General features: G+C 39.2%; 3 pseudogenes; all 3 read right to left on the minus strand.

Annotated features, from left to right (window-relative positions):
• Window positions 1-5305: 5305 nt before the first annotated feature.
• On the minus strand, window positions 5306-6394 carry LOC136999218 (uncharacterized; annotated as a pseudogene).
• A 4844-nt stretch (window positions 6395-11238) lies between these two features.
• On the minus strand, window positions 11239-14311 carry LOC136999507 (uncharacterized; annotated as a pseudogene).
• A 617-nt stretch (window positions 14312-14928) lies between these two features.
• LOC136999219 (golgin subfamily A member 6-like protein 26) lies at window positions 14929-17815 on the minus strand (annotated as a pseudogene).
• Between the last annotated feature and the right edge of the window lie 3321 nt (window positions 17816-21136).

Raw genomic sequence — 21136 nt, forward strand, 5'->3', positions numbered from 1 at the left:
ACAATATTGCAAAATAATTTCATTTTTCTATTGACAATAGCAAATCTGAATTATTTCAAAAATTGTTAATTTTAACATATGCGAATATTATTAATAAATATAAACTATTATTTTTTAAGCAAAAAAAAAGATTACTTGATAATTTACACTGTTAGAAACAAATGCGGAAAAAAGAAAAGAAAGTTGCGAGAAGCAAATCTCGAACACGGGATTTTTCATATTCCAGCCACTTGCCTTAGAAACACTTACTTCTTAGCATTTATCGTCTGTTTCGTCGGCTCGGTGGAAGGGAGACGTGCGTTCTCTTCCATTGGTCGACCGGATCGAGCTCACACGGATAGGGTGACGTCATTGGTTCTCGGTTGTATTTGTGTGATGCTGCCGCTCGTTTCTGGCAGCACTGCGTGTCGTGCGCGCCACGATGAAGGAAGAGTTTTTAGTGGAAGGGATATTTTTGCAAGAAGACGACGCTAGAAGGCCCCGTAACAATCTATTACGTTTTTACTCTTCTCAGAGAAAATTTCTTCTGTGATCATAGAACGAAAATAAAACGTGATTGTTATTTAACGGAGTTTTCTCTACGTCAGTGATTTTTTTATATATCAGAAGTGGGATTTATTACCAAAACGTGCCAATTAGTTAAACCTATTGTAACGAAAACAAAAAAAAAGGAAAATATGGGTCGTCACAAGTCACGTCGCGAACGGCCATCCGACCGAAGCAGTTCGAAACGAAGAAGACGCCATGAATCTTCTTCACCTTCAGGGAATGAGGATGGACGAAAAAATGCACGTCTCGAACAACTAGAACGCATTGTAGAAAGTTTAGATCGACGATCTAATACGAAAGGCTCGTGTATACATCGTGGAGATGAGTTAATGATCCCGATATATGACCCGTCTAAGGATGATTTAGTAATTGAAAAGTGGATTGAGCATGTAGACGAGTTAGCAACGCAATACGATTGGGCTGATCGGGACATCATGCGATTAATTTCAGGACGATTGAAAGGGCATGCTCGTATGTGGTATGACACTCGACCACGGTTGGCAATCACATGGGAAGAGATGAAGGAATCGTTAAGAAAACAGTTTTGTAAGTCCGTTCCGTTCAGTCGATTATTTAAAGAAGCCGCACTTTACGAAAGTGCACTCGGAGATTACTGCTTTCAAAAATTAAATAAAATGCGGAAGTTAGATATTAAAATAACATATAAGTATCTCATTGACGCAGTAATCGGTGGAATCACGGACGAAAACGTTGCAAGAACGGTACGATCCGCGCAACATCAAGACGCGAATGAATTACACAGGCCTGCGAAATTAAGAGTCCTAAAAGATACAAAAAGCAGAGTAGTGATTTCCTAGGTAATTTTGGTCGCTGAATCCAAATCCGTCAGCAAAAAATGTTTATCACGTCAGGTTTTTGAGAAAAATGGGGTAATATGGGTTAAAAACAGTGATTTTTGCCATTTTTAAGGCGTTATTATGGCTGACCCAAATAAATTTTTAACATTCTGTCTGCGGCATCTTAAAGCGCCATATTTTGTCTTCAAATTGCTTTTTTTTATTTCTGTATGATTTTTTTTCGCCGAGTTATGAAGGTTTGAAGATGACAACTTTTCGATGATGAGACTATGCACTGCCGAAATGGTGAAAAATCGACAATTCGGTGAATTATAAAGTAAATTTAAAAAAAATTTTTTAAATATATAATATTAATATAATTATAATTTACCGAATTGTCGATTTTTCACCATTTCGGCAGTGCATAGTCTCATCATCAAAAAGTTGCCATCTTCAAACTTTCATAACTCGGCGAAAAAAAATCGTACAGAAATAAAAAAAAAGCAATTTGAAGACAAAATATGGCGCTTTAAGATGCCGCAGACAGAATGTTAAAAATTTGAGTCAGCCATAATAACGCCTTGAAAATGGCAAAAATCACTGTTTTTGGCCCATATTACCCCATTTTTCTCAAAAACCTGACGTGATGGACATTTTTTGCTGACGGATTCGGATTCAGCAACCAAAATTACGTAGGAAATCACTATTTCTGCTTTTTGTATCTGAATCTCGCAGGTCTGTGTTATATGCGTGTATGACGACGTTGGGTAGTTTACCGTCCATACCGTTTAGCCAAGAGCGAGAAAATAATAGTGAGAGAAATTATCCAAGAACTCTTAAACAAGATTATTCAAGAATCGAAGTCGCCGTACGCAAGTCCTATATTGCTAGTAAAAAAGAAAAACGGCGAACATCGCATGTGTATGAACTTTCGAAAATTGAACGCGATAACGATTAAGGATAAATATGCCCTGCCGTTAATCGATGAACAAATCGATAAATTAGGAGGTTACAAGTTTTTTACAGGACTAGATCTAGCATCGGGTTACTACCAAGTACCAGTGGCGACAAACTCTGTGGAGAAAACGGCCTTCGTAACACCAGAGGGACACTACGAATTTCTGCGGATATCGTTCGGTTTAACCAACGCACCAGCAGTTTTTCAACGATTGATGGATAAGGTACTGGATGATTTGAAGAACTCGATAGCCTTTCCATATTTAGATGACGTAATTATATCGTCTAAAACGGTGGAAGAGGGTATGACGCGGTTACGTCAAGTATTGGAGGCGTTTTGCAGGTACCATCTTACTTTGAAATTAGAGAAGTGTTCTTTTTTTGTAACATCCATAGAGCACTTAGGTCGAGAGATCAGCGAGCAGGGTGTCCGGCCCGGACGACGCAAAATAGAATCTTTGTTGGACATGGATAGACCGCAATTAGTAAAACAAGTGCGGCAATTTTTAGGATTGGCCAACTACTTCAGAAAATTTGTCCAAAACTTCGCAATGATTGCAGAACCATTAACCAGGTTAACAAAAAAAGAAGTATCTTGGAATTGGGAAGACGCACAAGAGCGAGCTTTCAACCAACTCAAAGAAAAATTGACAGCACAACCGGTACTTATCGTATTTGACCCCAGTAGATACACGGAAGTACACACCGACGCCTGTGCAATAGGGATAGGAGCTGTGTTGTTGCAGCGAGTTAACGGTAAGATGGCAGCGGTGGCCTATTATAGTAGACAGACAACAGTGGACCAGCGTTGTTATCATTCTTACGAACTAGAAACAATGGCAGTGGTTTTAGCCTTGCGATATTTCAGAGTATACCTATTGGGTATACAATTCAAAGTTGTAACTGATTGTAACGCAGTAAGGTCGACATTAGCCAAGTGAGACCTGTTACCCCGGATCGGCCGATGGTGGCTTGAGATACAGGAGTATACTTTTGACATCGAGTATAGAGCTGGATCTCGAATGGTTCACGTGGATGCGCTCAGTCGCAACCCTGTAAACATTTCAGTCAAAGTAGCACAAATAGACATAACCGAAGGAGACTGGGTATTAGCAGCGCAACTGCAGGACGAACAGCTATCCCGAATCAGAGAGATCCTTTCAAGCGAAAAATCAACAAATAAGACCAAACATTACTTTGATGAGTATACACTCAAGGACAACAAAGTACATCGACGAATAGACAATAAAACTACGGCATGGGCGGTGCCAAAGGAGGCGAGAATGCAAATCTGTAGGTTGTGCCACGACGATGCTGGTCACCTTGGTATCGAGAAGACCCTGGAGCGATTTAAGCGCAATTATTTGTTCGCGGGAATGAGACGATTCGTGACCAAGTACATAAATGCTTGTCTGAATTGTGCTTACTACAAGCATTCAGCTGGTAAGAAACAATGTAAGTTAAATATCATTGAAAAGACACCAATACCATTTCACACCATACACGTTGACCATGTCGGTCCTTTTGAGACCAGTCGTAAACATAACAAATTCCTTTTTAATAATCGATGCATTCACAAAATTCGCTATTATAGAACCGGTAAAGAGCCAAAAGGCGTGTTACGTTGTTAAGACACTAACTAACCTAATCTATCTGTTCGGAGCTCCTACTCGCATTATAAGTGATAGGGGTACAGCTTTTACATCGCAAGCTTTTCGGATGTTTTGCACAAATTACGGGATCAAACACATACTGAACGCTGTCGCTAGTCCACGAGCCAATGGTCAATGCGAGAGATACAATAAGACGATTGTGCAAGCACTGGCTACTACAACAGCTGGTCGAAACACTCGCGATTGGGACACAGTTGTAAAAAAGGTGCAAAGTGCATTAAATACTGCTCACAATAAAGGTATAAATACGACACCAATAAAAGCCCTTATTGGCTATCAAGCAAAAAGTGCGGCGGAGGCACCATTACTGTCACAAATTCAGGACACAATAGATCGACTGGATCTCGATGAGTTACGCGCTGACATCAAGAAACACGTTGATCAAGAACAACAAAGACAACAAAGAACGCTACGACAAGACGCGACGAGATGCAACTAAATATGGACACGGAGAATTAGTGATGATACAGATCACAAGCGATCCAGCCACAGGCAGCAGTAAGAAGTTACATCTCAAATTTACCGTTTTGGACCGTTGGACCGTTTTGGATTTATAAGGTTCTAATAAACGATAGGTACGAGGTCGAGGATCTACGAGAAGGGTATAGACGACGTCGGACAGTCATAACGGCTGACCATATAAAACCCTGGATCACGGTCCAAGGAGAGTAGACGAACGATACGCAAGTAATACTGATCTCGATGGGCACAACGGTGTCTGTCTGAAATCAGTTAGAACGGGCTGGTTTTGATGGGCACAACGGTGTCTGTCTGAAATCAGTTAGAACAGGCTGGTTTTGATGGGCATAACGGTGTCTGTCCGAATCAGTTAGAACGGGCTGATCTGGGTCAACACGACGGTGTTCGCCCAAGGCAGTTAAAATGGACCGATTTCGATACGACAATGTTCATTCAGATCGGTAATACGGATTAAGGGGTAAAGCCACTCTAGAGCTCGAAAAAAAGACGTTTTTTTGATAATTTTTAACGGAAATACAATAAAGAAAATGGGAAATCTATTTATAGGAGTTTATTATACATGTTTCGAAGTATATAAAAAAAATTCTTTATTAATATTTAACACAAAATGGCGACTATATTATAAAAAATTCGAGGCCTCTTCTCGCCGAAGGGGCTTCACGGCCGGAAAGGTTACTCCCACAATTTTTAATCTAGAACAAAAAACAAAAATTTTTTTAAAACTATATATAATTGACTAGAGACTGACGTAGGGGATTTTGAAAATATTGAATTTTGAATAAGTAGTGCTTATTTGAAAAAAAAGATCCATTTTTCGGTAAAAAATTTCACTGTAAATTGTTTATAACAAAAGAAGTTGACAAAATATCAAAAAACCCCTACGTCGGTCTCTGCAGAATCTAATTACGATGCTACTGTGCAAATTTGAAATAAATCGGTCAAAAACTTTTCGAGTTATGTTTCCGGCCAATTTGAAAAACATTGTTTCGAGAAAAACGCGTTTAAAGTTTTAAGTACTAAGAACGTAATAAATTTTTTTATATACCTCTAGTCGGCAATGCCTGCACCGTAGATTTCACCTTCCATATCAAAATCCTCGTGCTCTGCATCTTTCCTGGCTGATTTTAATGATGTCCTGGCCTCTTTCGCAGCATCAGACAATGAAAGCTCCGAAAACTTAATACGGCGAGCATCGGTCTCCAAGCAGTAATTATAACAGTTATGTCCAATAGTCAAGCCTAGGAGTTTCATAACTTGCATTATACTTGATATTCCGTCATTGTATGTGCACACAGCTAAATTTGCAACTGTGTCAAGCACAATTTTGCCGCTGGAAACAGCTTTTGGAGCCATCGACCATACGAGAGCGTTGAAACTTTCGTTGCTATTTTGTGTAAAACCGCCGATGCATCGCTCAAGCAGATCATCACTGCTCAGTTTTTCATAAATAGGCTTAATGGCTTCAAAAACTTCGTCAGGAAGGGCTGGCTTATGTTTGTATTCATGCAACTTATTTTCAGCCTTAGCCTTTTGCCACGAGCACCACGAATCTTCTCCGGACGGGCATTTGTCGTGCTGCGGTTTTTCGTCTGTCGATAGCTTGTGATACAGTGTTCCCCAGATTGCATCTCTCATTTTCTGCACTGAATCATGATTCCGGCGTATTGCTAATCCATAATAAATGGATAGTTCATCCATAAGTTTGCCAGTTAATTTTCCCTTTCCGCCAAGACCTTTTGTATTTTTTTTTACATTTCGAAGATGTGTACCCATTCGCTTCTGGACGTGATCGATACATTCTTTTTTAAAAACTTCCTTATTTTCAGCAGTCTGTGCGTCGAAAAGAGCTTTAAAAGTCTTTGAATCCCCATCTCCTACATAGTTAATATATTTAATATTATTTACAATTTCCGATCGTTGAAACATTTGTATAACAGCATCGACTTCCATTTTCCCCGCCGAGCCTTGGTGATTCGATTGACATTGGCTTCTATGTGTTTCCAACCACTCTACATATTCTTCAGTGTCACTCTTTTTTTCCCAAAATTCACAAGATTTGCAGTATTTTGATTTCACAACAATATCAAGCACTTTGCTGGTAAACAAACCAATAACTGTCACCAATCCGAACAGAGACGAAAAACCGCGCTTTCTCCACGATCCATCGCCTGAAACCGTAATACCATTCGTTTGTCCGCTTTCAATATATTTTTCATTCTCTTCTTGTGCAGCTTTACGCATGCTATTTTTGCAAACAGCTTCCGTTGCATTACAAATTGTGTGAATAAGTTTATCATAAAAAGAATGAAAAATCGGCCGAGGGAGATCCATAAATGCACAAAATTTTTCTATTCCATGTAGTCCGATTCCTAATAATCGCATTGCTAAAATCATTCTACGATTTAGTTCATATGATTTGTCTACGAATGGACAATTAGGAATAATAATTTGTTCACAATTATCACAAGAAAGTACAATTTTAAAACCTAAACCACGTCTCCCACTTTCGGTAAATTTTATGTTTGATTTACATGTTTTGCACACTAAAACATTAGACAGAATATTAAAAACTGCTACAAAATTTATCAGTCGATAGCCAAATGCTTCATCTACTTCAACTTCCTTATTTGATTTTTCTGCCTGCTTTAATTTTCTCGCAGATGTGCTGACGCTCTCCAGCTCTGGCGTCTCCAATTCATAGCGGTTCAACGGTCGTTTTCTGGAATTCGTTCTCCTTTTCATATATCCGCTACTTTGCTTCGTTCCTTTTTTTCCAGGATGCACAGGAGTACTCATTATTAAATATTACTAAACTTCACTAAAACTACAAATCAATTTAAAATTAGCGAAAAATTTACAAGAGTTCACTGTCGAGCACTGTTTTCTCAACGGTTTTCTAACCTTCACTAATATCAAAAAGAAATCTGAGAGCGGCAGGCACTCTACAGGCATTCTATAGGTACCCTAAAAACTTTCCTTTTCATTATCCCGTTTGGTAAGACTTTAAATAGGTAGAAACTCGGAACGCTCCACACGTCGGGTTATTAATCGAGCGATGACGCGCCATAGAGCGGCAGTTTCGGTTTGAAAACAGATACTTAAAATTCCTTTAGCGCTACGGGACTAAATGTACATCATTTTTAAGACTCTAACGCATCATTTAAACGCAAAAAAAATCCATTTTTTGAAAATTCTAGAGTGGCTTTACCCCTTAACAATAATAACACGGATATGTAATTTTTTTTTTAGGGATACATGATTTCTTCTTATTCTTTTTCTTTTTCCTCTTTCTTAAGATGATTAAAATTACCAGAAACTATAATACTATGCAGACAACTTATAAAAAAAAAGAAGACAAGCGACATTGCTTACCAAAAATTCTTGAGGACAGACATCAGACCAGGAAGGCCGAATGTAAGAAAAAAGAAGAAAAGAGAGAAAATTACTAGAACATAAAAATCGAAATACGCGCCACCAAACAGCGGCACCGTGTCGTGCGCGCCACGATGAAGGAGGAGTTTTTAGTGGAGGGGATATTCTTGCAAGAAGACGACGCTAGAAGGCCCCGTAACAATCTACTACGTTTTTTACTTTTCTCAGAGAAAACTTCTGTGATCATAGAACGAAAATAAAACTTGATTATTATTTAACCGAGTCTTCTCTACGTCAGTGATTTTCTTATAATACTTCTCCTTCCTTTTCCTCTATCTATTCCTTTTACCCCCACTTTCTCTCCTTCCCTACTTACTCCTTCTCCCCCTCCCTTCTTTCTCCTTTCCTACCATCACTCTGAATTTTATAATTTCTGTATCAAATCACTATCACTAAGATCTCAACGTTAGATATAAAGACTCTTTTTTGCTTTTCCACCCTTTACGTGAACAAGCTCTTTACCAACATGAAATTAATACAAGTATGTATATAACAGTTCTCAATCTCCGGTCCACTTACTTTTATTTAATCTGAACTTTCACTGTATTCTATTGCATTTATTGTAGTCCTAACTTATTTGTTACCGAACAACAATTTGGTTGAAAAGGATTATCTGTACGTCTTCCACATCTTTTACTTTATGTTAACACGGAAAAAAAATTTTTGCCACCGCAGCTAATCATAGTTAGCTAAAACTGTGTTTGCTGCCATAACTATAAATTTCTAAACTACAGCAAAACGGTTTACTATTGCATCTAATACGTAAAAAATAGCAAAATATGCATGTCTGTTAGGATCAGATCGTATAGCAACATAAAAGTAGCTATCAGAACTAACCGATATGCATATATATAAAATCGTTTCGTTAAGCCGACGCGAGCAGCGCTGCAACAGTGAGTGAGTTAGTGATAGAGTAAGACAAAAAAAAACAAATAGTGTCCGACCGAAGATTCGGTTTCGATTCGGTTTCGTTTCGGTTTCGGTCAAAAAGTTACTGAACCTTCGGCTGCCACCGAAGCTACGTTTGTCGCATCTCAGCTTGGTTGGTTTCATTTCGGAACTACTCGGTTCTCGGTTCGGCTATCGCTCGTCAGTTCAAACATATGCTTGCTGCTTGCTTGTTAATTATTAATGCAGTCGAAGCATCGGCGTGTATTGTTTACATTTTTTTAGTTTATGTTTCTATTCACAAAATTTATTTCAGTACATTTATGTGTCTAAATTGTTATAAAGTTATATTTAATTTAAATGTAAATAAGGTATGTGCATTAATTTTCTAATATTTTTTGTAGAATAGATGTTAACATATTTTCAGTTTTAATATAGAGAGTCTGAAGCTATTTATAAATTTACGAGTATCACAAAGTTTTCACTTTGTTTTGCGAATACTATAGTTTTATTTATATTTGTACATAAAAAATACAATATTCGACAAAACTACCGTCACTTATATTGAAAATAAATTTGATTTTTGTGTTTATATTTTTGTATAACAATAATTTTATGACTTTTTCAAGGTTAAAAGAAGATTAAAAAATGTCACAGAAAAATCCGATTTGGGAATACTTTCATAAATTAGATGAAGATCCATCAAAAGCCTTAGGCTTGTAAAAGCTTGTAAGATTTGTAAAAAATTATATTCATTGGGCAGTCACGAACCAAAAAAACAAACTGTACATGGTTTGAAGCAGCATCTATTAAAATTTCACGACCAGGAAAATCGACAAGTTTTAAAAAGGTTGTCAGATATACAATCACAAAAAAATGAATTAAATCTGAGACGAAAAGAAAGCATAAAAACCTTATTCAACCGACTATACCCAATTTGATAGAACGAGCGGTACAACCATCTAAATCATCTAAATGGCCAGACAATTATGAAATCTCTCGTAGAATAGACAAAGCCATTATGGATCTCATTATTGTAGATATGCTTCCATATTTCTTGGTGAAAGGAGTTGCTTTTAGACGCTTAAATTTGTCAGATCCAGCCATTACAAGCAAGTATAATTTTAAGTCCGAAAAATATTTTCGAACTTCACAAATGCCTCAAACATATGAAAAGGTTAAAAGCAAAGTGATAAGTCTTATTGAGAAATCTGAATGGATAAGTTTCACAACTGACATTTGGACCAATCCATGTAAAACTTGCTCTCTTTCAAGTTTCACAGCACATTTTATAATGGAATCAAAAAGATTAAAAATTATATTAAGAGCATCAGTATTAAAAGAAGATCACACTAGCGCATACATAGCTGAAAACCTAATAGAGATTGCTAACGAGTTCAACATAATTAACAAAATTTATCTTACAATCAGAGACAACGCTGCAAATATGAGTTGTGCAACACGTATCGCGCAGTTTGAATCATTAGGCTGCGTAGCCCATACTTTGCAGTTAGTTATAAACGATGTTATATTCAGTGATCCACGTATTAAAGCTATTATAAAAACCTGCCGAAAATAGTTGGCTCTTTTAGAAGAAGTGAGCAAGCATCCAGACATTTGTCAGAATGTCAAAAACAATGTAGTTTACCATTACATTCACTGATTCAAGATATAGAAATGCGATGGAATAGCACTTACCTGATGCTGGAGAGGCTTTCGAAACAAAAAAATTCTGTCAACTTGTATAGTATTGAACATGGTGGAATTAACACATAAAAAAATACGGATTGGGAATTAATTTAAAAAAATCACTAATGTATTAAAATTTTTCTATAAAGCTACCCTTGAAATTTCGTTTGACAATGCATGCGTCTCTATAATTATACCTCTTGTGTCATTGCTTAATTATAATCTGCAATCTTACAAGGAGAACCAAGCTTTAATATCACAGATTTTGCCGAACTTGAAATATATTGTAGTATACCCCTCACACTACTACACGGTATAATAACTGTTGCCAATGCGCAATAATTTATAAGAAATTATTGTTTAAAGTTTACCGTGTGCCTAATATACCGAGCCGGTAAAGACCGTACCATAGATCAAACATAGTCGAGCGAGTAAGGTAACGACTTAGAATGCTAGAGGTTTCAAGTTCAAACCCTACTGTGTACAATTATTTTTTTCACAATTTATTTTAATGCAATCGAATTAAATAAATCATAATTTTCAACGAAAAATATTATTTCCTAATTTAAAAAATTTTTTATATTTTTAATTAATACGTATTGAAAAAATTCGCAATCAGATTTTTGCTGTGGAAGTATAAAATAAAAAAAATTATTTTTAAAATACATAATAAAATTTAATAATAAAATTTATATATTACAATATTATATTTATTTAAATATTATAATTATATTTATATAATACAAAAAAATGAAATTGAAAAAAAAATTAAATTACTCGGAAGTAATTAGTTCACAATCTGCATTTCTGCACTTTTTTGGATGTTATTCATTGTAAAAACATGTGAAACACATTACTTCTCTACACCAAGCGCATGTAATAAATACAACTTTTGTGCACAAACATGATTTTTTGAACATAGTTGTTGGAAAACATACTTCGTTAACATTTAAAAAAATTGGTTTTTCGTTAATTAATTTTGATGCAAACCATGCATATTTTATCATTGGTACAAATATTGGTGCGCTTAATTAATGTAAAACTAAGGAATGAATTTTAATTGCGTCTTCTCGGCTGGCTATTTCGCGTTTTTCTTGTAATAAAGTGGAAGCATTTTGTAATCGTTTAATAAAAATTTTGACTTGGCGATAAAAATATACATCACACGGTTGACAAATCAGTGTACATTTTGGTGGAATAATTTTTATTGTGCACAGTACTTTTCCTTTTTCATCCTCAAATATTTTATCGTATAAAGTTGAGTCCGTTTGACCCCTCCAAGAATCGATTATCAGAAGAAATTTATTTTTTTTTACGTACGATAAGAGAGTGGTTTGTAAAAATTCTTTATAAATTTCTTTTGTAAGTTTTCCGGATTTAGAACTGGTAACAATTACATTTTTAAATTCACTTGTTAACTTGTTGACATTTTTTTTAACCAAAGGACCAAACTTTCCTGATGTTTCTTGCACACATAGAAATACGAAAGGAATAATTTTTCCAGACGCAGTTAATGTATATTATGCTGTATATGAATGAGACAGAGTGTTGAGATTACTTTTTTTTACTAGGACTGGCACCCTGCTCTGTTAAAGTTCTGTTATAAACCATCTGATATTGACAGCCTGTCTGATCTGTATTTATAACAAAATCTAATTCAAAATCCGGAATAATGGCTTTTGTTTGAATTTGGAACCTGTTTGCTGCTTCTATTGTTTCCTCTAATGTTGAGTAATCTTTACTGCCTACAAATCTAGTTATACTTCGCTGTTTGATTCTATATGTCCGCTTAAATCTAATAAGCCAACTGTTGCTAGCAGTAAAAGTAAATTTTTCGGATAACAGAGGAAAGGCTGCGCTCATCGCCCACTGTTGTATATTTTTTGTTGTTACCTATAAATTGATAAATAAAAATATTTCGATAATTAAAATATTTTGTTCTTTCATTTTCTTGAATGAATGAATGAATAATTTATTGTTCCCCTTAGGGTTACAAGCTTTTCTTCTCGCCATACATTTCCTTACATCTATACTTAGTCTATACTTAGTCTATCCTTAATCCTATCTTAACCTAACCGCCTTTTGGAGCAGGAGCGTGAGCCATATGTGCCCACCCTCCTCCTCCCCTACCTATACACACACACATCTCGCCTCTGGGACTTCCGTTTCCATTGCTTTGTACATCTTTTATGTCCAACTACTTCGCCCCTTTTCCCTCCCTCTCTCTCTCTCTCTTTCTCTCTCTCACTCTCTCTCTCTCTCTTTCTCTCTCTCTCTCTCTCTCTCTCCCTTTTTCTCTCTCTCTTTCCTTTTTCCTCTCTCTCTCTTTCCTTTTTTCTTTCATGCATCTCTCTCTCCTTCACACATTCTCTCTTCCTCCTCCATATTTCCTTCCCTTTCCTCCTTCCCCTTTCTTTCTCTCTCTATCTCTTTCATCCACCGTTCCCCTTCTCCCTCCTCTCCTAATACCCAGCCTACCGCCTCCTGCCAGCTTCCTCCTCCTTCCTTCCACTCTCTACACTCCTCCCATACGTGTTCCCATGTTTCCCTCTCTCCTCCACATAATCTGCATCTCCTTTTTTCCTCCTCCTCCCAGTACCTTCCCTCCCTTACTTCATTCCCCAACCTGAATCTTGCCACTCTCTTCCATCTGCTTTCACCCCATCCTTTTTTTAGATAATCCGGTATCCCTTCCCCTTTTACTTCCTTGTACCATCTACTAAACCTCGATTCACTTATCTTTTCCCTTCTTTCCTTTCTCTGTTTCTCCTTGTCCCTCCTCTCTAATTCCTCATACCTCGCCTCTCCCTTCTCTTTCTTCTTCTCCCCCTCCTCAATTGATATCTCCCTTTCCTCTAAGAACTTCCTCCTTTCTTCCTCCCATTCCGATCTCACTCTTCCCTCTTTGAATCTCTCTTTCATCTCCTCCCTACATTCCCTCGCTATCTCACTTCCCCTCCCCTCATCTAATCTTTTTTCAAACCCCCACGCCCTCCTTCCCGCTCTTCCCCTTAGTTTCTCCCTTTGTAGTTCCTCTCTCACCAAGTATCCTGGCGTCCTTGCCTCTACTCCCAGTACCCATCTTAAATATCTCTCCTCTGCCCTTTCCATTTCCTCTCTCTCCTTCCACCCCCATATCTCTACCCCATACCCCATCACCGTCCATACCAATTTATCAAATAACCATAACCTTCTCCCCCAATCCTTCCCGAATCTTCTTTTCCCTATCCCCCATACCTGCCCCATCACCGTTGTCGCTTTTCTCACCCTCTCCCTGATCTGTGCCCCCTGCCCTCCGTTTCTCTGTATTATGTATCCCAGATATCTAAACTCCTTCACCTCCTCAATTATCTTCCCTTTCCATCTCCATACCTTTTTCCTCCATCTCCCTCCCCCCTTTCTAAACCTCATGATCTTCGTCTTTTCGGTGTTCAGCTCTAAATTCTTCCTGTCCAAATATCTTTCTAACCTTTCCATCATGCCCTTCATCTCCTCCTCCTCCTCTGCTATCAAAACCATGTCGTCTGCATATGCTAAGGAGTATATCTTGCGCCCTCTTAACTTTACTCCTCCCCATTTCACTTTCCCCATTTCCTCCTCTATATCTGCTAACATTACATTAAAGATTAGTGGGCTCAATGGGCACCCCTGCCTCACTCCTCTCGCCGTCCAAAAGTTCCCCCCCTCCTCCCCTCCTACCCTTACTTTACTTTTCGTCTCCTTCAACACCTCCTCCACTCTTTCCACCAACCCTTCCCTTACCCCTCTCTCTCTCATTGCCCCCACTAATATTCCCCTATCCACCGAGTCGAATGCTGCCTTTAAATCTATAAACAGCGCCGTCATTTTTCCTTTCTTTTTTCCCAGCTGTCTGTTCACTAAATAATTTAAAACATATATATTGTCTAATGTCCCCATCCCTTCTCTGAAACCTGTCTGACTCTGTGGTACTATTCCCTTTTCTTCCACTTCCCTCCTTAGCCTCTCTGCCAACGTTATTGTGTATATCTTGTAACATGAACTCATTAATGTCACCCCTCTGTAATCTTCCACTTTCTCTCCCTCTCCTTTCTTTCTGATCGGCACCACTACTCCCTCCTTCCATTTCTCCGGCCATCCCTCCCCCCTCCATACCCTGTTACACCAGCTCCAGACCCACTCTTCCACTTCTTCCCCTCCATATTTCCATGCTTCTCCTGGTATCCCGTCCACTCCCATTGCCTTCCCATTTCTTAGTTTTTTTATCGCCTCCTTTATTTCCTTTCTGCTGATCTCTTCTTCCTCCTCTCCCTCCCCTCCTTTCTTCCTTTCTCCCCCCTTTACTACTTTTCCTTCTGTCCCCCCCAGTAGCCTCATGAAGTACTCTTTCCACTCCTCCATTCCTATCCCATCATTTATCCTAGTTCTTCTTTTCCTTTCTCTATTTACTATTTCCCATACCTCATTCTCCCTTTTTACTTCCCTTGCTCTTTTTTCCCATCTTTCATTTTCCTCTTTCTTTTTCCTTTCACACGTTTCCTTATATTCCTTCTTCTTCTCTTTATACTCTTTCCCTTCTCCTCCTTTTCTTCTCCATCCTCTTAACTCCCTTCTTGCCTCCTTCTTCTTTTCCTCACATTCTCTGTCCCACCATCCCCTCCTCTTCCCCTCCTCTTCCCCTCCTCTTTCCCCACGTCCCGCTCCACTTCCTTTATCGCCTCTTTTATCTTCCTCTCCATCCCTTCCCATTCTACCCTCATTTCTTCTTCCCCCGATTTTAACCCTTCCATCCTTTGTTTGAACTTTTTACACCCCTCCTCATTCCATACTCCTCTCCATATTTTTCCTTTTTCCCTACTCTCGTTCCTCTTCCTTTTTTGTCTTTGTCCCTCTCCCTTAACCCATACCTCCACTGGCTGGTGGTCTGACTCTATGTTGTCTCCTATCCTTAGCCTTTTTATCTTCCCCCTCGTATCCTCATCTGCTATTACGTAGTCTATTACCGTATTCCCTTTTCCTCCTGTGAACGTGTACTCCCCCTCTTCCTCACCCTCTATGCATCCATTCAGTATTCCCCATCCTCTTTCCTCCAAGAACTCCACCATCACCTTCCTCTCCCTATTCATCTTCCTATCCTTCGATTTCCTTCTCCTTCCCTCCCCCTCCCCTCCTCCTTCCTCTCCCTCTTTCCCTATCTCTATACCTCCTCCCTCCTCCCCTGTTCTCGCATTAAAGTCCCCCCCAATTATTGTACTCACTTCTACCTCCTTCTCCCCTACCCACTGTTCCATGCTCTGTAACATCTCCTCCATATTCCCATTAACGTATACCCCCACCACCCTCCATTTATGTTTTCCTTTTTTTATCCTTCCCACTATTATCCCTTCTCTCTCCGTTACTATTTTCCTCCCTTTGTCCAACATCTCTTTTCTTATCCCCATTACCATCCCTCCCATCGCCCTTCCTTTTTTATTTTTTCTTTCCGCCATTTGTACTCCCCACTCGTATCCTCTTGGTAACTTTTCTTTCACCCTTTCCCACCCTTTTTTATCCATCCATGTTTCTATCAGTACTATTACATCCCATTTCTTTAGTCCCTCCCAGAATTCTTTATCCTTATTTCCCACCCCTGCCACATTCAGAAGGCTATTCTCCACTCCCTTTCCCTCCCGTCCTCTCGCCTCACCTTTCCGTCCCTTTCCCTTCTCTCTTCTATCCCATGCTTCCCTCCCTCCCCAATCTCCCTTCCCCCTGCCCCCCTACTTTTGTGCACCCTTTCCCGTCTCTTAGCACCTCCTCCTCCTCATCCCACTTCCACCATTGCCCATTTATTCTTACTCTCCCATATCCTATCCATACACTTTTCCCTTTCCTTTCCTCTTCCCTGGCTATCTTCTCCAATTTCCATCTCATCCTCCTTTCTTTCCATGTCCAGTCCTCTACTATTCTTTCCTTTCTACCCTTAAGCATTTTCTTTCTCTCCCATATCTCCTTCCTTTTCTCATCATTCTCCAGCCTTATCCCCACTATCTCTCTTCCTTTTTCTCTATCCTCCGCTATCCTCCATATCTCTTCTATCTTTACCTTCGCTTCTATAACCTTCATTAATTCTTCTACCGCTTCTTTCCTTTTCCCTTCCCTTACCTCTATTCCTTTTATTACCAAATTCCTTCTCCTCTCTTCCCTCTCTTTCCTTTCCATCCTCCTTTCTATCTCTTTTATTCTTATTTCTATTTTTCCTCCTTCTCCCTTCCCTTCTTTCCTTCCTCCTTCCCTCTCATTCTCTCCGTCTCTCTCTATCTCTTCTATTCTCCTTTCCAATCCCTTTATATGCCTTTTCATTTCCTCTCTCTCCTCCCTCCACCCCTCCTCCTTATCTCTAATCTCTTTCATTTCCTTCCTTATGTCTATTATTCCCTCCTTCACTTCTTCCTTCATCTGTCTCATTTCTTCCTTCCACTCCTCCAACCCCATCCTCATCACCTCCTTCATTACCCCCTCCATCTCCCTTTTCCATTTCCTCATCTCCTCCTCTCCCTTCTCTATCCCCTTCTGCTCTCCTTCTTTCTTTCCCTCTTCTTTCCCCGATGACCTCGTTATCTTCTTACTTTTACTAAATATGCCTTTCTCCTCCTCTTCCCCCTTTTCCCATGCCTCTTCCCTCTTCCTCTTCCACATCTCCTCTATACACCCATAACTTCCGCGTCTAACTCTCCCCCCTCTCGCTTCTCTTAATCTCTCTTCCATTTCCAATTCCAATTTCCTTTCCATCCCGCTATGTCGCCACCTATCACCCTCACCTATTACCTTCTATCTTCTATGTGCTCCTCGCTCTTTCTCTTAATCCCGATCGTGTCCGTCTCTATATTCTATGTTCTATGCCTATCTATATAACTTCTTTTCCCTTGCCCTTTCCCTTTCTCTCTTTCACACCCTGCGCTCCCCCCACTCACACCCACTCTCTCTCACCTCCACTCTCTCCTCCACTCGCTCTCACTCCTCCTTTCGCTCTCCTCTCGCTTCCCACGTCACTCCAAAAATTTCTCTCCACGCCACGTGTCGCACTCTATTGCACCGGAAACAGAAGTCCTTCTTTCATTTTCTTATTTACATATATTTATTTATTTATTTATATTACTTGCTGCAATGATTCTCTAGCTTCTATAAATTTTTCGTAAGTTTCTGTTTCGATTAGTTTCCATTTATCAAAATTTGTTCCTCCTTCTTTTATGTCTTTCTTCCATTGTAATCTTTCTTGTTGTAATCTTTGCATGCTTTTCAAACGGGAGCAGTCATGCCGATGTAAAGTTTTCAAATTCCATTTTGGATGCATTTCCGCCAAAGCAACCGTTTTTTGTTTATATGATAATGGAATATAATCGAACGTAAGCTTTTGTTCATTCTGTGACATATAATCTGGACTTTCAGGTTCTTCCGTACACTATTGATAATAAGGAAATTGCATAATATTAGGTTAAATAAAATAATGAATAATAATGAAAAACATTTGTAAGACTTAAAACATACCTCCTCAAATATTTTATCTTTATCTATTTCGTTAAAAGCAATAAGATTTTCGGTTGTAATGACTTCCCTCTCTGCTAATAAATTTAAAATTTTCTTAAAAATTTCTTCGCCTATTGCGATAGAAACAGACGACATTTCAATTGAAGGTGTGCTAGTAATTAAACTTTCATTTTCTAGCAGATTCATACAAACAGCTAGAGCATTAGTGAGCTCATCTTTAACATTATTGTCCGTCTCTTTTATGCTCTTTAATGTGGAAACGCTTCTTTTTACGTTGGTACTTGGTTTGTCCATTTTGCTGCTTTAATCGCTGCTGTATTTTGGCACTGTTTTTGCTAACCTATCCACGATAATTATTTCGGGACTTGTGTGAAGTTGTTGCGACTTGAACTTGCCGGTAAAATTTAACATACCGAGCAAACAATACATTGTTTTTTAACAGAGCCAAGACTTCAAAGAAATGCTGATATATATGCATATTGGTTCAGTAGCCCTTATCCTAGTCTACGTACAGCTGCTTTAAAATATCTATCTGCCCCACAGGTATTGCAAGCGAACAACTGTTTAGTGCTGCTGGCAAATTTTTGCTGATAGACGCAGTAACCTGCTTGGAGAAAATGCAGAAAAACTTTTATTTTTAGCATATAATATTAGATTATTTAATTTTGATTATTGTGGCGGCATACCGCCACACCGCTGCACCGAAGCAGTATAGTACACCGCAGCGCCGCTACGCGCCGCAGGCCCTCAGCCAAGCTTTAAGCTACACCGCCAAGTAGCACAGGCGTTATAAGGCTTTCTCACGATCGAGAATCGATCGACGCGCTATAAAAGAGCGTCGACTCCTCACTCACTCGCTTCAAGGCGAGCTCTCTACTAGGGCCCTTGAGCTGAGTAATAGCTCTTTTACAAAAGAGCATAACCAGAGGCTAGTTTTCTCGTCGTTTTCTCACTGTGCCTGGAAAGGCACGGAAACGAAAAACAAAAATCCCAACTTCGGCCGCGCATTTCATCCAAGCGGCCCGCTGTCACTCCAGCATCGCCGTCGCTACCACAGACGCTACCGTGGAAATTAATTCCACTAGAATTCTGTGTGCGGTTGACCCGACCTCCAAGGGACACTCTCGTACCGGGGGACATTCGAGCACGGAGACCTCTTTCTCCTCGATATGCAGAACACTCTGCATCATCGAGAGCCAAGACGATCGCAGCACAAGGCACGCCGGAGACACGCTCCATTGCGATTCAAACCTCGCCGCCTAGGGCTTGCTCAGAGAGCAATTGTCACACTGAGGATCACTTTCCGAACGGAGTACCTTCTACACCGGGCAAAGGATTGCAGCGAGCTTTTTCGATCGAGCCATCCTTTTTAAGATCGGTTCAATACACTAAGACGCGGCCGGTAATCTCTTACCGCGCCCTTCAACTTTTGTTCTGAAACTCACAGCCTTACACATTGCCGTGAGCGCGCCATTGGCGCACTTAACGCACATAATCTGTACATATTCTCTCTCTGACAAAGAAATAAATATATTTCTACACAATTGACTCTATCTCTTCTCACCAGTTCAAACACACATTCAATAGCCAATACGCTATAATTATTAAAAAAATTAACTACTAAAATTGACTATTAAAAAATAAACAATAATTACAAAATGATTGTAAAATCAAAAAATCATATTACTATTCAAAAATAATATTAGAAAATCAAATTTAATTTAGATTTAGGAAAATTATTAAATTTTTGTTCTGTTCCTTAAAAAAATTTAAATATTTTTTCGTAAAAAAAATATAGATTTAAATATAGATTTTTATATAAAAGCTACTGTTGAATTATTTGTAAATCTAACTATACCTTAAGTATATATATTCTGGAAACAAAAATTTAAGAAAAGGATTTATTGATTTTTGACCATAAATATTTATTAAACTTATGTTACGTCCTGATCAGACTTCACGATTCTTTTCTTTTCATTAAATACCAGACCTAGTAAACGCGGGAGCAACAAAAACTCTTAAGGAATATTATAATGCCAGAGCTGTTTTTCTCACGAGACACCAGGAACTCGAGCCTTTTCACAGAGAAAAATAGCAAGGGGGATAGATATTTCAAAATACCTTGGCCGCTCAGCGTGCCTATCGTCGCCAGAAAAATCGTAAAAGTCAAAACTTGCGGTAACTGGAGTTTTTAGTCGACTCCAGATGTTGAGAGAAAGAGAAAAAGAAAAAACTGGCACCAGCTAGCCATATACTTGGATTCCGCCTACGAGAACCCTAGCTAGTAGATAGGGTTTTACCGAATGACGATCGGACAATGACCGCAGTCGCACGCCGAGAAGGCACGACACTTGATACGGTGCACGTGTTCAGTAGGTCTGGGAAACCGAGATGCATTAGTCGCACTCTCCACGCGACCCTAGGGCCACACGTCAGTCCACGCGTAAACTGCCAAATTTATTAGATCAGTGACCCAAGGCCTCGCGAACTTATATACCGATTCTCAACCCTCTAATCCGAAAGCCGGGAATCGGGGCAAGCACCTCTATAGACCACCCTTCATTCAGTCGTATGGTCTAAAGACTACGCCCACCCAGATCTTAAAATACTGAAATGCACCCCTCCTATACTAATTAACACCAACCGGGTTACGCCACCTCAAAAACCTATCCCCATCATATATAGACCCGAAACGACGCTATTCTTTATTCGTTAGGGCCCCTTTCTTCCTACTCCCATTCCAAGTAACCTAATTACCTAAACCTAATCCTATTAGCTAAAAATAACGCCACCCTCCCCCACATTAAAAATCTTCTCGCAAGACTAATTTCTATTCGATCCGCGCCTCAAAAACCTAAGATTTTCCAAATGGATCCACCCCAAGGAAAGGGTATAAAGCCCGTGTTCTGGTGGCTCCAGACACAGTTATTCGCAGTTTTTTACTCAGTTCTTCAAGCAATTTTTTGCACAGTTTTTCATACAGTTTTGCTCAGTTTTTTTGAACAGTTTTTCGAGTAGTTCGGGCTGCAAATTAAAAAAGTAAAACTAGTCGATACTTTGTCGCGACCAAGTGGTGCATCTCGAAGGGGCAGGGTGCCCACACGTTTACAAAAAGGGTTCGACGCCTATACAACACCATCCCTCAACGGGGCGCCCGCTTAGAAC

The sequence above is a fragment of the Linepithema humile genome, chromosome 4 (assembly GCF_040581485.1).
Source record: "Linepithema humile isolate Giens D197 chromosome 4, Lhum_UNIL_v1.0, whole genome shotgun sequence".
NCBI lineage: Eukaryota > Metazoa > Arthropoda > Insecta > Hymenoptera > Formicidae > Linepithema > Linepithema humile.